Raw genomic sequence first — 14,688 nt, 5'->3', positions numbered from 1 at the left:
ATTCTAACTATGATCTAGGTTGTGTTTCTAATGTCTTGAGCATGTAAATTTTTATGTTAGGTTTATGTGTACTTGATGCCTATGATGAGGTCTTATGATTCTATATGAGAAGTAAAGCTAATATAGGTGCATAAAGACTAGAGCTTGTTGTAAGAATGTTGTAAGTCAACAAATGAGTCTTATGCTATGCTAATCATTCTATGATATTGTGTGATGTATCATTCCCTTTGATAACTTGATAGGTGTACTAGTATGGGAAAGGTGTGGGACCTTATATATGCATTGCACATGTGTGCCTTGATAGGATAGTTCCTAGGTTGGTCTTCCAAGTACTTGAATAGGATTGTATGAACATGATATGAATATGTCTTATATGGTAATGATGTTAAGTATACAATATGATTGAAGTATGAATATGCATAGTGTCTTGGTGTGTTTATATGAAAGGATTCCTCATATGGTTATACCTATAGACTTATGCATTGATAAATGAACATGTGTGACATTTATGTGTTATATGAAAGGTTTGCTCACATACAAGTAAACACACACATGTATGAAGATCTACTCATTGTACGGGCCTTGAAAGGTGTGCTCATGTGTACCCTACAACTAGATAGGTGTTTCCATATGTTATGTACATGTGAAAGGGTTTATCACACGATTTAGGTTGATAAACTCTCATCTATGACCTATGAGCTAAGCATATGAGGAGATGACTCTCCTAAAGCCTAATTTTATGATATAAAGTTAATAAAGGCTTAATAATAAAAAGGAAACTTAGCTTAGCACCGAGTGAACTTGAAAATGAGAGATGTTTGCTTCCCTTGGAGGAAAATTCACCATTTGGGTCCTCATAAGGTGTTGACTTCCCTTGGGGGGAAATTCACCTATGGTTCCACATAAGGTGAGGACTTTCCTTGAGGAAAATTCTCCAATGGTTTCTCATCAGATGAGGCTCCAATTTCCAATGAGCATGTAGAGGGTTATGTATATCTCTTAGTTCCATAAACTATGCTTACCACATAGGATCTAGAAAGTGACTTCACTTAGTATGCTAGTATGTGTTAATGTTCTACCTTGTCTAGGTAAGAACTCTTTCCATTGGTTTAAGGCTCTATAACACCAAATTCCATGTTTAGCATCAATGGTCTTATTATCGGTGAAGGCTATAGTTTCCCTAAAGTAAAACGAACAATTGAAGTAAAGTAAGGACCCTAACTAGGATAACCTAAGGGTAGTTTCTTAGTGTTGGTGGGGTATGTGACTTCACATATGCATCGCACAAGTGGCTCTTGAGGTAAGTCCTAAGAAGTTATTTAATGAATGTGTATACGTACATGTTCCTTATGAATGACTTTGTAGTATTTGTCTACTTGTTATGAAGATGTGCATGGTATGAGTCTATATGATGTGGTCTTATCCTTATGTGCATTAGTGGGTCTTAATGACTATATGATGAAGGTCTTGTTAGAATAAAAGAAGTTGTATATATGGCCTTGTTGATGTATGAAATAGAGTATTAAGGCTTGTAGTCTCATGATAGGTTTACTAAGTATATGTAAGGTTATGGGGCTTCACATTGACATTGCACTGTGGACTTAGATTGGGATTTGAGTAAGATCTTAGAATGTTCTATGTGAAGTGAAATTTATATATGTGAATAATAAGTAAAGTTCATTGTAATGCCTTATGATCTTTACTTGAATGTGTTTTGTAATGTGCTATACGTCTATGATGGTATGTGTAAGCCTTGGTAAGTTGTATGTATGTTTTATTTGTCGCCTTAAGGTGATGCATTAAACCAAGTATCACTAGAGGGGTAATTGGGAAGTTAAGAAGTAAAAAGGGAAACATATTGTAAAGTGGAAATAACTCACTGTAAAGTAACCCCAAATGTGGCTTAATTCTATGTATGACTTTATATGATGTTTAACCTTTGAATATGTCTATATGAACTATGTGAATGATATAAATTCTATTGTATAAAGGTTTTATGAAGATTTACTCAAAAATACATGAAGTGTGATTTCAAGAAAATGTCCCTTTTAAATACATGTTTTTGCGTGATTGTCATACATAGTGCATTCTTGTACTAAATTCATTCTTCTCTACTTTTTACACAAAATGTAGGTCATGGATGCCTAAAGGATGTCTTAAATGGTAAAAAGGTTTATAGATGATTCCTAAGCTTAAGGAAAGGATTCCTAAGTCATGTTTTTACTGTAAAGGATTCATTCTTCTCTACTTTTTGGACAAAATGAACGTTATGGATGCCTAAAGGATGTCTTAAATGGTAAAAAGCTTTATAGATGATTCTTAAGCTCAAGGACAGGATTCCTAAGTCATGTTTTTACTGTAAAGTGTAAAGTATAGTACTTATGTTTTATGCTATAAGGGTCGTGTACCTATTGTACTCTTATGATGTTAAGTTTAGGATGGCAAAAAAAGACTAGAGTATTTATATATATATATATATATATATATATATATATATATATATATATATATATATATATATATATATATATATATATATATATATGAAGTATATTTTAGCCTATGATGTGCTAAAGATGTTTTAAATTTTTTTCTAAATTTACCTATGACAATGCGATGAATGATAACCATGGGCTTGTATAAGACCTCCGAGAGGTCAAGTATGCCATGTTACTTCTAGGGGGTGCCCCCGGATGTGACATAAAGTCCCTTTTTTGAAATGTCTTTAAGCCTTTATTAATCATCATAGCTTAGTATAGGTCATACGAGACTAAACCCTTGTATATAATAATCATTAGCTCATTTGGAATTGCATGAAAACTTCCTTTCAATACAACCCTTATATATGTGAGATTAAAACATTATCATCATAATGTCATTGTAAGGCACATAAGTGATTCACAATCAACCTTATATCTTCATACCTCAATCATAATATCACAATTCATATAACCAAGACATTTAAATTACATTCATCATACCATAACCTATCTAATCTAATCACAATCAATACTTCAATTAAGCATCATCATAAAGTACAAGCCATCACAATTGAAGTAAGGATTCAAGATCATAGGTTTTACCAATTTACTTTCACGAGTCTTATTCCATGTTCTCACAATTAATCAAAAATATTCATATATTAATATGCATAATAACATCATATAATAGTAATTAACACAATAATTAAGTTAATTGCGTCATCACTATTCAATTCAAAATTCATAACTTAGGGTTAGGAAAATAGGGTTCATTCATGATTTTTTCTATAGATTTAGGTCCAACATGAAGGACTACCCTAATTAATTAATAATCAATCATATTGTGTCCATAATAATAAAAAGAAACCAAGAAGAATACCATTTGAAAGATTAATTTTTGGATAAGATGAAACCTGTGTTTTTATTATCTTTTGGAAATCAAATTTGATGAATTCTTTGAGGAAAGGAGCCCCAAAGGTGAAGAGCTTCCATACCTTAGATATTATTGGATATTTATGGAGAGAAAGTTGAATCTTGGAGTCAAAGTGACCTTGAATTGATCTTTAGTGGAGTCTTGGGGAATAGAGAGAAAAAGTAAAGAGAAGGAAGAGGATTTTGATTTTGGGAATTGAAGTGTGTTAGGTTAGTTCAATGAGGGTTATGTATTTATATAGTACCTTAACTAACTTAATTTACCCTCACGTAATTACTAATTAAAAACCTAATCAATTAACTAATTAATTGACTTAAGCTAAAGCTTAAATTTGAAAACCAGGACAAACGACGGCATCTCGACCTACTGACTGTATGTCTATCTACGGCCCGTGCTGGCAAGTCATCGATGAGTTCAAAGACGGGTTTTTGCGGCATTTTTGGTAAATGACTAAGGCATTAACTACGGATCCATCAACACCTCGTCGATCAGGCGACGACTCGTCGATTGGTCTCGTAGGTAGCCACTGTTTTTACAGATTTTGGTCATTTTGGAAGGTCCTCCTCAAGGACCCCTAGGATGGTCCTTGAGGAATCGTTCCCCCAATATTTTGACCCTAAACGTATTTTAATACTCATTTAACACCTTTCTACCAAATTTCATTGAATTTCGACTCTTAAAATCCCATGAAATATGCCAAGGCACAGTAACCTCTATATGACAATACATAGGAAGTCATGGACGTTTCTTATCGTTTTAACTCTAAAACATCTTAAATGATTTATATGCACTTTTTTAGGTCTTAAAATAGTGTTCTAAGTATTTGTTCAACATGTGAGGCTCTAGATTAAGTTTTGGACTTCGAGAATATTACACTTATCTCATATCAAATTTTATTTAAGTGATTGTTTTCATAATCAATGGTCTAGCTATAATTGGAGGTATACAAATTATGCTAAACCAACCGGCATTATAGACATTATTTTATAGCTTGAAACTTTGCTCTTCATTTAATAATTCACGCAAACAACCTTACAAAACCAATTTGTAAGTTGATACAAATGAACATGTGATCATACCATAGATGCATCTACTAAATCATAATAGTAAACGGTCACTTGACTGTTGAACATGCCCCATATTCACCTTTTTATATGTTCCCAATATTTTCAGGGGATAGAATCCCAATCTTAACTTGTACCATGATCATTTTATCACGAGAAAAAGCTACAAAAAAGAATTCTTGAATATAGCCACATGAATTCTCAATTTTTTGCATCACATTTGAATGAGAATGACAACCGATTATGCCAACTAATATATATTCTAGTGAACTTTAATTTACTTTTTGTATGTGACTCCACCATTATGCCCATGTTTGTATACAACAAACAAGAAGAAAAAATAGGTATCTGATACATAAATATTTATAATCCCCTTTTGTTATAGTAATTTGAAGATATTAAATCTTCTCAAAATTTATAGTCTCAACATAATATTTTTCTTTTCAATTCATCCTAAACTTTAAAAGTTTCTTTTGAGACTCACTACAACTTCAATATTATGAATAATTTCATTTCTTTGAATAGTAACAAATTAGCCACTTTGGAACTCTCAATTAAATTTGTGTACTACCACAAATTTTACAACTTCATTCCTATGATGACCATTTCCTTCAAGAAAATTATTATTATTGTCATGGTTAAAATTATCACATGCAAGACTTATTTCTTGACAACCAGTGGCAAATTTGTTTTGTCATAACCACAACATTTATAGGAAAGAACTATTTCTTTCTTTTATCCTTCAATAGTTCATAATTTAACGTTCACAATTTTTGTGTAAAGTATATGACTAAATAGTTATTTATGTCAAAATATTTCTTTTCAATATCTCAAACCTCTCGTGAAGGTGAAATGTGACATTTATCCTACAATTCATGGACATGTTCTTATCCATAAGAACACAAGTCACATTTTCTTTAAGAAATGGACCATAATCATTTGAACATGCTCCTTATGTTTTTATTAGAAACTCATTTTCATACATTTACGTTTGTCAAATTTATGTGACTCACCTCAACATCGCTTTAAGAGACCAAATGTACCCAATGTGCTCTAACTTTGTATTCTTTTATTTGATGGGGGATTTACAATTTTTTTCAAATTTGGGTTGAGCCAACAATAATGTTAGCAATGTATCTAATAACCTTTCACACAACTTTAATGGAAAAAATTACCTTCACATTTTGAAGGACAATCTTAAGAACTCATACTGTTCTTCCTTTTCATTACCATAAGATAATCATTAACATGTTACCACACTCATATTCATACATTCAACCACTTGTCATTTTTTAGGTATATTATGTACTACAATCACATTCACATTAAAGAATGGACCAATTTAATTGAGCACATTTCATGACTTTTAGTCAAAAGTATATAACTTTATGTTAGTCATATCATATTATCACTACAGTGCATTAGGACATAAACCCAATGTCTTACCCATATATAGACGTCTTTGCTCTTAAATCAATGGAACTTGAACCTAACTTTTTATTATCATGGTGCAGCAAGAATTTAACTCGATGTCTTACCCATTTGGTGCATGAAACCTGAATTCACCGTTTTACCCTCAATTAATTTATTATAAACCAAATACATTACCAAAAAATAAATATGGAATATCATAAATAAAATATGAATTTGACTAAGAATTGAATAAAAATTAACAATACTAATTAATTAGAACAACATGTTGTAACCATATAAAAGTCCCAAATTAAAATAAATTCAAATGTTTTAATAGTCCTTCTCAATATTGTTATGAAGATTATCATAATTAACCAGACATTTTCAAATAACAACAAAATAAACTTTGTTAATACAAATTATATACTAATAACTCAACAAGTAAATATTTATATAAAAAAATAAGGAGGTGCAAAAGTTAACCAATAATGATAATTCAATTAATATGTATATGTCACATAACTCAATACCTTATCTTTTAATAAAACAAGACCGTGAAAACAATTTATTTACAAATTATAAATTTACAAAACTAATTTTACTTTTTAGATATGTAATTCTGTTAGTCTCATATAATTTTACGATGGTAAAATTAAACTAATGATGCACAATAAAAAGAAAAATAAAAAATATATTATATAGTAATTTATCTTGTTTCTGAGAAATAAATAAACACAAACATTTTTACCTTCTTTATACAATCTTTGTTTCAATCCTTCAATAGTATAACAATCGTACGGATAACGTGCACTATTGTAAAACTAAAGTTAAATAAGACAAGAAGTATAAAAGATGATAACAATAGAAATAGGAAGACAAGAGATGAGAGCTTTTCTTATTCAAGTATTCACCAAACTCTCAAGTTTATACAATATGAACCCTTATGTTGCTATTTATAGTGTAACATAGAGACCTATAAAAGCTCGGTCATAAACATGACATTATTATAAATATAATGGAGGAGGCTATGGAAGAAAACAATTACAATAAATGATTATAAATTTTGAAGTTATGGAGGTTATGATTATCTTCATCATGATGGATGTTATGTAGTAGCTTCTTGGTGTAGTGTACACCCACATTATATTATTTTATAATCTTTTGTACAAGCTTTTGTGGTACCTGTATATTATTTAATAACATCTTTTGTTCAAGTTTTTGTGGTACCTGCAGAATTTTGAGAATCAGTCGATTTTTTCTAAAAATATATTTAATTTTGTAATAATAGAAAAACTAAAAAGTATAATAAATAAACTAAACTGAAAAATATAGAAACTAAATAAATGCTCATGGCTAGGACCAAGCACATAGATCGAGAGGTGATCGAGAGGTGTCTGCTTCTACACTTCTCCATATAGTAGTAAAGTAATGTACTTTTTAGTGAAAATATCCTTCTAATAAATCCAGCATTGAAAATTTTCCATGTGTCGTATATTCATTTTCCCCCCAACTTTGTCAGTTATTGCATTACTTTGGGTTTTACATCAAATATTTTATGTTATCTTTTCATTTAAAATATAAAAATTATAAAAACAAAAATTAAAAACAAGATGTATTGAAAACAAGAATTGAGTTTCTTTTACTGTATGTTTAATATAAAGAAAAAATGTTATCGAGAAAAATAAAAAAAATTCTTACTTATTTTTTGTTGTTTTAAGTTAGGCATAATACATATATTGGACCCTAAATTTGGCTTCAAATTTTTACTTTGACCAACATCTTTCATAACGTACAAATAGGCACTTTAAGTATTCAACTTTTAAATAAATAAACACATGAGTCCTACATGACACAATACACTTAGGACACCACGTAGGACGAAAAATGACATGTAGGATGACATGTAGGACATGTGTGTCTATCTGTTCAACTTTATATAAGTTTAAGTGTCTATTTGTGCACATCCAAAGTTGAAGGGCATAACTATGATTTGAAGCCAAGTTGAACGGTACATTTATGTATTATGCCTTTAAGTTACAACACATCTGATGTCTTTTATTTAATGCATATTACATATATTGGACCCTAAACTTGACTTCAAATTTTAACTTTGACCTCCAACTTTAATGACGTCAAATAGGCACTTTAACAATCCAACTTTTAAATAAATAAATACATGAGTCCTATATGGCGCAATAAACGTAGGACACCACATAGGACAAAAAATGATATGTTTGATGACATGTAGGACATGTGCGTCTATTTGTTCAATTTTATACAAGTTTAAGTATTTATTTGTGCACATCCAAAGTTGAAGGGTATAAATGTAATTTGAAGCCATGTAAAATGACAGATTCATGTATTATGTCTTTATTTAAGGTTTTGATGTCCTTTTGCATGTAACGATATTCTTTTAAGATTTGAACTTATGTGGACCCATGGTAACAACTTGAAGATTTAGCCCATTTTCATGGTGCTTTTGTGATTTCAAAACTTTGCTTTATTCCAAGAGAACTTTTAACTTTGAAGATTTGACTCCAAATTGGATAACTTTGCAATCAATAGATTTGACTCTAATATGAAGGGAATCAAAATTTATATATTGTCTAAAATAAGAAGGGTTTTGCAAGTTGAAGATTAGCTCGAACTCAAAGTGTTTCAAGACATACTATTTAGGTTTCTGTTAGACCCGTAAACTACTTGATCTAAGTAGGTGCAGACTTGTCAAGGACTTGGGCATTGGTCTTGACATGAATGGGCGCAAAACAGTTGCAACACATGTTCAAGGTTCTTGGGTGTTGGCAAAGCAACTTGAACATGCAAGGCTTATGTGCAGGCTGGAGTCATCGGCAAGGCAGCGTGTTGACTTGCCATGGCAAAGATGTGAAGACTTGACAATGGCAAAAACAAAGGCATTTCACGTGAATTGCTGAAATAAAACTAAGTGCTGGAGGGCAACTAAAATATTCTAATGTATTGGAAGCTGGCTGAAATATTCTAAGTGTTGGAATGTAGCCTTAAATATTCTAAGTGTTAGAATATGAATATTTCGTTTGGATAAGGATTTATTGAATTAGATTCTATCTGTTACAAATATAGTTGTTGGAAACTTTAATTTGAATCCTCTGATGACAAGTGTCAGACATGTGTCATTTGTAACTGCGGCATGTAACTGCCATGTGCAGAAATTTTATAAAGGTGGAAATTTCATTTAAGACTATGGAGAGTGATTCTAGCCTTGCATAAATTCGTGAAGCCTTTTCTTTGTATTAATTATAAGATTAATAAAGGTTGGAATGAGTTCCTATACATTTTGTTCGTTGTTTAACTTTGTTGCTTAAGTATTTCTATACTTCATCAAATTTGTGTGAGTAAGATAAGCTTAGTGTTGCAAGCGTTTGCAGGACTGCCTAGGGTGACGTTCGGTAAAAATAAATTGACCCTCTTTCAATTGGTATCAGAGCACTATTGAACGATGGTGAAAAATGCAGAACGGTGGGAACTGGCACGAAAAATTGAAGCATTCGTTGGGATTACAGATAATACTTTGGGAGATCCTTCGTTTGTGGATCTGTTGACACAAATCGTTGATTTGAGACTTAACACTGAGAAAGATCAGGGGGAGATTGGTGCATATCGACAGAATATTGATAAACACATCACTGAAATCTTGAATTTTCGTAACACAACTACACAATAACTTTAGAAACTGTAGAATGAAAATGAAAACCTTCGTGCAGAGATCGTTGTATTGTGTCGGGCTGTGGCAACGTTAAGTCCAAATCATGTTGAACCATCTAAGGTGGTGCAAAAAGTGCTAAAGAACTGGAAAATTTCATTTGGAACATGGAACAATATTTTACTGTTGCAAGGGTGCCTGACGCTGACAAGTTAAACATTACCACAATGTACTTGACGGGTGATGCTAAACTTTGGTGGATAACTCAAAATGCAGATGATGTAAGTGTTGATCGTCCTAGAATTGATATGTGGGACAAGTTAATGAAAGAAATCCGCGAACAATTTCTTCCTAGCAACACCTCTTGGCTTGCAAGGGATAAGTTGAAAAAGCTAAGGTAGACAGGTTCGGTGAGGGAATACATTAAAGAATTCACCTCTGTGATGTTAGACATGAAAAACATGTCTGATGAGGATAAGTTACACAACTTCATTTTGAGTATGCAAGGCTAGGCTCAAAACGAACTTCGGAAGCAGAATGTAAAAAATCTGCCTGGGGCAATTGCTGCTGCATATTCGTTGGTTGATTTTCGGACAAATCATCCTTTGACAGATGTAACCTCTACTTCAAAAACTAAGAAAAAGAATGATAAGAAAGGGGAATGGAAAAAGGATAGTCGTAAGGACAGTACAAACGACAAAGGAAAGGCACAAATAAAGGACGGTAAATACAGGCCAAAGAACAAAGATGGTAATTCTAAGGGTTGTTGGACTTGTGGTGGTCCTCATTTGGCCAAGTCTTATCCAAACCGAGAAAAAGTAAACGCTTTGCTTGATGGAAATATGAATCAAAGGGAGGAACATGAGGAAATTGTGGTTGCAATGGCAAATCCATTGGGATTTTCCTTCAACCACATTACGTGGGTTAATAATGTTGGAGAAACGTCTAGTACTTCAAATCATTATGCTTCCCTAATTCATATACAAATGACAATTAAAGAACAACATGTGATGGCGATGGTTGATACAGGAGCAACTCATACGTTTGTAGATGTGAAAAGTGCTACAAAATTGGGGTTGAAGTTGTCTAAAAGACCTTCCTACATCAAAATAGTGAATGCTAAGGCACACGCCATTGTGGGTATCGATTATTGTGTGTCTATGTCGATTGAAAGTTGGGTGGGAAAACATAATTTGATGGTGATGCAGCTTGGTGAATTTGAGATCATACTTGGGATTGATTTTCTAAGGAAATTCCAGGTTGTTATGTTTTCTCACTTAGATGGAGTGATGGTCATGAATGGAAGCAATGGTGGATTTCTTAAAGGAGTTCATCCATTTGGGAATGTTAATAAACTTGCAAAGAAGAAAGACAAGGGAATGTTCTTGTCTGCTAGGTCAATCGACAAAGGGCTAAAGAGGGGTGATGACACTATACATGCTGCCTTGGTTGAAGTGAAACCTGATGTTAAGATAGAAGGGCCTGGTTGTGTTGCCGAATTTCTTAAAGAGTATGCTGTTGTTATGTTGCCTGAATTACCAAAGAATTTACCACCAAGGAGGGATATCTATCATAAAATTGAGTTGCCTCCTGGTACGGTATGGATCATAAGGAATTGGCTGAATTACGTAAACAATTGAATGAGTTGTTGGATGCTGGATTGATTCAGCCATCTAAGGCTCCATATGGTGCCCCTGTTTTATTTCAAAAGAAATAGGATGGGACGATGCGAATGTGTGTAGACTATAGGGTGCTGAACAAGGCAACTGTACAAAATAAGTATCCGGTTCCATTGGTGCAGGATTTGATGGACAGGTTGAGTAAAGCATGCTGATTCACAAAACTTGATCTTAAGGCAGGCTACTGGCAGGTTAGGATAGCAGAAGGCGATGAACCAAAATTAACGTGTGTAACTAGATATGGTTCATATGAATTCCTTGTAATGCCATTTGGTCTAACTAATGCTCCGCAACATTTTTCAACTTAATGAATAATGTATTGTTTGACTAACTTGATGACTTTGTTGTTGTCTATCTAGATGATATTGTCATTTATAGTCGAACATTGGAAGAACATGTTAATCACTTAAGTTTTGTTCTATCTCAGTTGAGAAAATACACACTTTATGTTAAGATGGAAAAGTATGAGTTTTCTCAACAAGAGATAAAATTTTTGGGGCATCTGCTTAGTAAAAGCAAAGTACGAATGGATCCTAAGAAAGTGCAAGCCATTGTTGATTGACAGGCACCTCATCATGTGAAGGATTTGAGGTTGTTTCTTATATTAGATAACTATTACAGAAAATTCATTGCTGGTTACTCAAAAAGGGCAGCAGCTTTGACAGACTTGTTGAAGAAATATACGAAATGGTTTTGGTCTGAATGATGTGATGAAGCATTTCATAATTTGAAGGAAGCTATTGCATTTGAACCAATACTCAAATTGCCTGATTTTGAGTTACCATTTGAAGTGCACACTGATGCGTCAGACAAAGCAATTGGTGGCGTATTAGTGCAAGAAGGTCATCCTCTGGCCTTTGAAAGTAGGAAATTGAATGATGTTGAACAGAGATACTCAACACATGAAAAAGAGATGGTTGATATTGTACACTATCTACAGGTTTGGAGAGTTTATCTCCTAGGTACTCGATTTGTAGTAAGAACCGAATGTAGCAAATACATTTTTCAAGAATCAGAAAAAGTTGAGTCCTAAACAAGCATGATGGCAAGAATTTCTAGCAGAATGTGATTTCGTTTGGGATCATAATCTAGGAAAACACAACAAGGTTGTTGATGCGCTGAGTAGAAAAGAAGTATTTGTTGTAGTATATTCAATTTCAAAACTCGAAACTGATTTCTATGATAGAATCAGTATGTGTGATGCAAATGATTCAGTGTGTGTTAAATGAATAGGTCAAGTGCAAGATGGCACAATGAGACGGTATTGGATCGAGGACGATCTGCTCTATTTTAAAGGGGGAGGATCGTTGTACCTAATCAGGGTGGTTTGCGCAAAAACTTAATGAAAGAGGCGCATGATTCTGCTTGGACTAGACATCCAGGTGTTGAAAGGATGTGAGCTTTACTATCTCGTGTTTATTTTTTGCCAAAAATGGAAGACGATATAGAATCATACGTCAGGACTTGTCATGTTTGTCAAGTTGAGAAGAGTGAACGTAAGAAGGAAGTAGGTTTGATGCAAACTTTACCTGTTCTTGAAAGGGCGTTGCTATCCGTAAGCATGGATTTCATTTATGGATTCCTTAAGGTAGATGGCAAAGCATCTATCATGGTGGTAGTTGACAGGTTTTTGAAATATTCTATTTTTGTTGCTACACTTGAACTACGTTCATCTAAAGTTGCCACTGATTTGTTCTACAAATATGTGGTTAAGTATATTGGTGTTCCGGCTGATATTCTGAGTGATAGAGATATAAGGTTCACTGGTAGGTTTTGGACAGCTTTGTTCAATATGATGGGAATTGAGTTAAAATTTTCTACTGTAAATCATCCACAAACGAATAGGCAGACGAAAATAATTAATCACTTGTTGGAAGAATACTTGAGGCACTATGTGACAGCAAGTCAACGGAATTGGGTGGCAGTGTTAGAAACTGTGCGGATCTACTATAATCTGCACACGTCGTCTGCAACAAAAATGAGCCCTTTTGAAATTGTTTTAGGCAAACAGCCTATGACGCCACTAGATGTTGCCAAATCTAAAAATTTTGGAAGGTGTCCAGCAGCACACAGGGTTGCAAAGGACAGACTTGAATTGTTATCTGAAGCACAGGATAGCTTGCGCAAGGCTTAGCGGCACATGAAGAAGTATGCTGATCAACATCTTTATCTCAGTTGAGTTCAATGTGGGTGACAAAGTGTTACTAAAACTTACTCTACAAATCTGGAAACAGATTGTAAGTAAGAATAGACATCGGGGTTTGATTCACTAAATATGATGGTCCATTCGAAGTGGTGAAACGAGTGAGTGAAGTTGCTTATAGATAAAAGCTTCCAGAAAGGTTGAAAATTCATCCCACTTTTCATATGAGTTTCTTGAAACCTTACTTTGTAGATGCAGATGATCCGGATAAAAACAGGTCAAAGTGGGCTCCTCCATCATTACCTACACGGTATGATGCTGAAATCGAGAAGATCCTTGATCACCAGGTTTTAGGCACAAGTAAGAAGAATACTAAGACAAAATTTGTGGTTCGTTAGAAAGGCAAGAGTGCAGGTGATGCAGTTTGGGAGAAGGCGAAAGATTTATGGCAGTTTGATGCTCAAATCGAGGACTATCTTAAAACAATCTCGATGAGAAAATCGAGTTCAAGTGGTGCGGGTGGTCTGTTAGACCCGTAAAATACTTCATCTAACTACGTGCAGACATATCAAGGACTTGGGCATTGGTCTTGACATGAATGGGGGCAAAATAGTGCAACACATGTTCAAGGTTCTTGGGTGTTGGCAAAGCAACTTGAACATGCAAGGCTTACGTGCGGGCTGGAGTCATCGGCAAGGCAGTCGTGTTGTCTTGACTAGGAAAAGCTGTGAAGACTTGACGATGGCAAAAACAAAGGCATTTCACATGAATTACTGAAATAAAACTAAGTGTTGGAGGTCATTCCCTATTATTGTCTTCTTTTTATTGGTTAGAGTGTTTCTATAGCAACCCCAAGTTATTTATGACTTGTTGAGACTAACAATCTGGTCACCTGGTTATTTGATTGACATTCATGCAAGTGTTCGTGTATTGGAACTTCTTAAAATCAAAAATTTGAATATGTTCAATGGTTGTGGAAGACTTCATTAGAATGTAGTTCTAATAGTTTCTTTCACTTCGGAATGCCCAGTTTAGTCTAGAAGGATATTTGGTGCAGATCTCATGGATTTTGAGCTAATCTTGAGCTTCATTATGGAAGTCCTCTTATATAGAGTTTGGGTGTGAGATCAACTTTTTTAGAAGACCTCGGTGGGAAGTTAGCCTCTCTATTGAGTCCGAAGTTAGAATTTGGTGGGTAGCATATTTCATTTGCATAAATAGGGTTCTGAAAGAATCTCGATGACCCATCGCAAATTCTGAGAACATGGAATTCTAGCTTATGTACCAGAATCATGT

The 14,688-nt window shown here is 33.7% G+C and overlaps 1 long non-coding RNA gene across 2 annotated transcripts in view; it reads left to right on the top strand.

Moving 5' to 3' along the window:
- The window catches only part of LOC138349115 (uncharacterized), a 32,388-nt gene extending 29,936 nt beyond the window's left edge, over positions 1-2,452 (top strand). For both annotated transcript variants that reach the window (XR_011221685.1, XR_011221684.1), the window contains exon 3: positions 2,134-2,452. This is a non-coding gene — a long non-coding RNA (uncharacterized lncRNA). The remainder of the gene's footprint in view (positions 1-2,133) is intronic.
- The last annotated feature ends 12,236 nt before the right edge of the window (positions 2,453-14,688 follow it).

The sequence above is a fragment of the Solanum lycopersicum genome, chromosome 6, assembly GCF_036512215.1.
Source record: "Solanum lycopersicum chromosome 6, SLM_r2.1".
Lineage (NCBI taxonomy): Eukaryota > Viridiplantae > Streptophyta > Magnoliopsida > Solanales > Solanaceae > Solanum > Solanum lycopersicum.
Note: the sequence above shows the minus strand (reverse complement) of the source record. Positions and strands in the feature narration are given on the sequence as shown.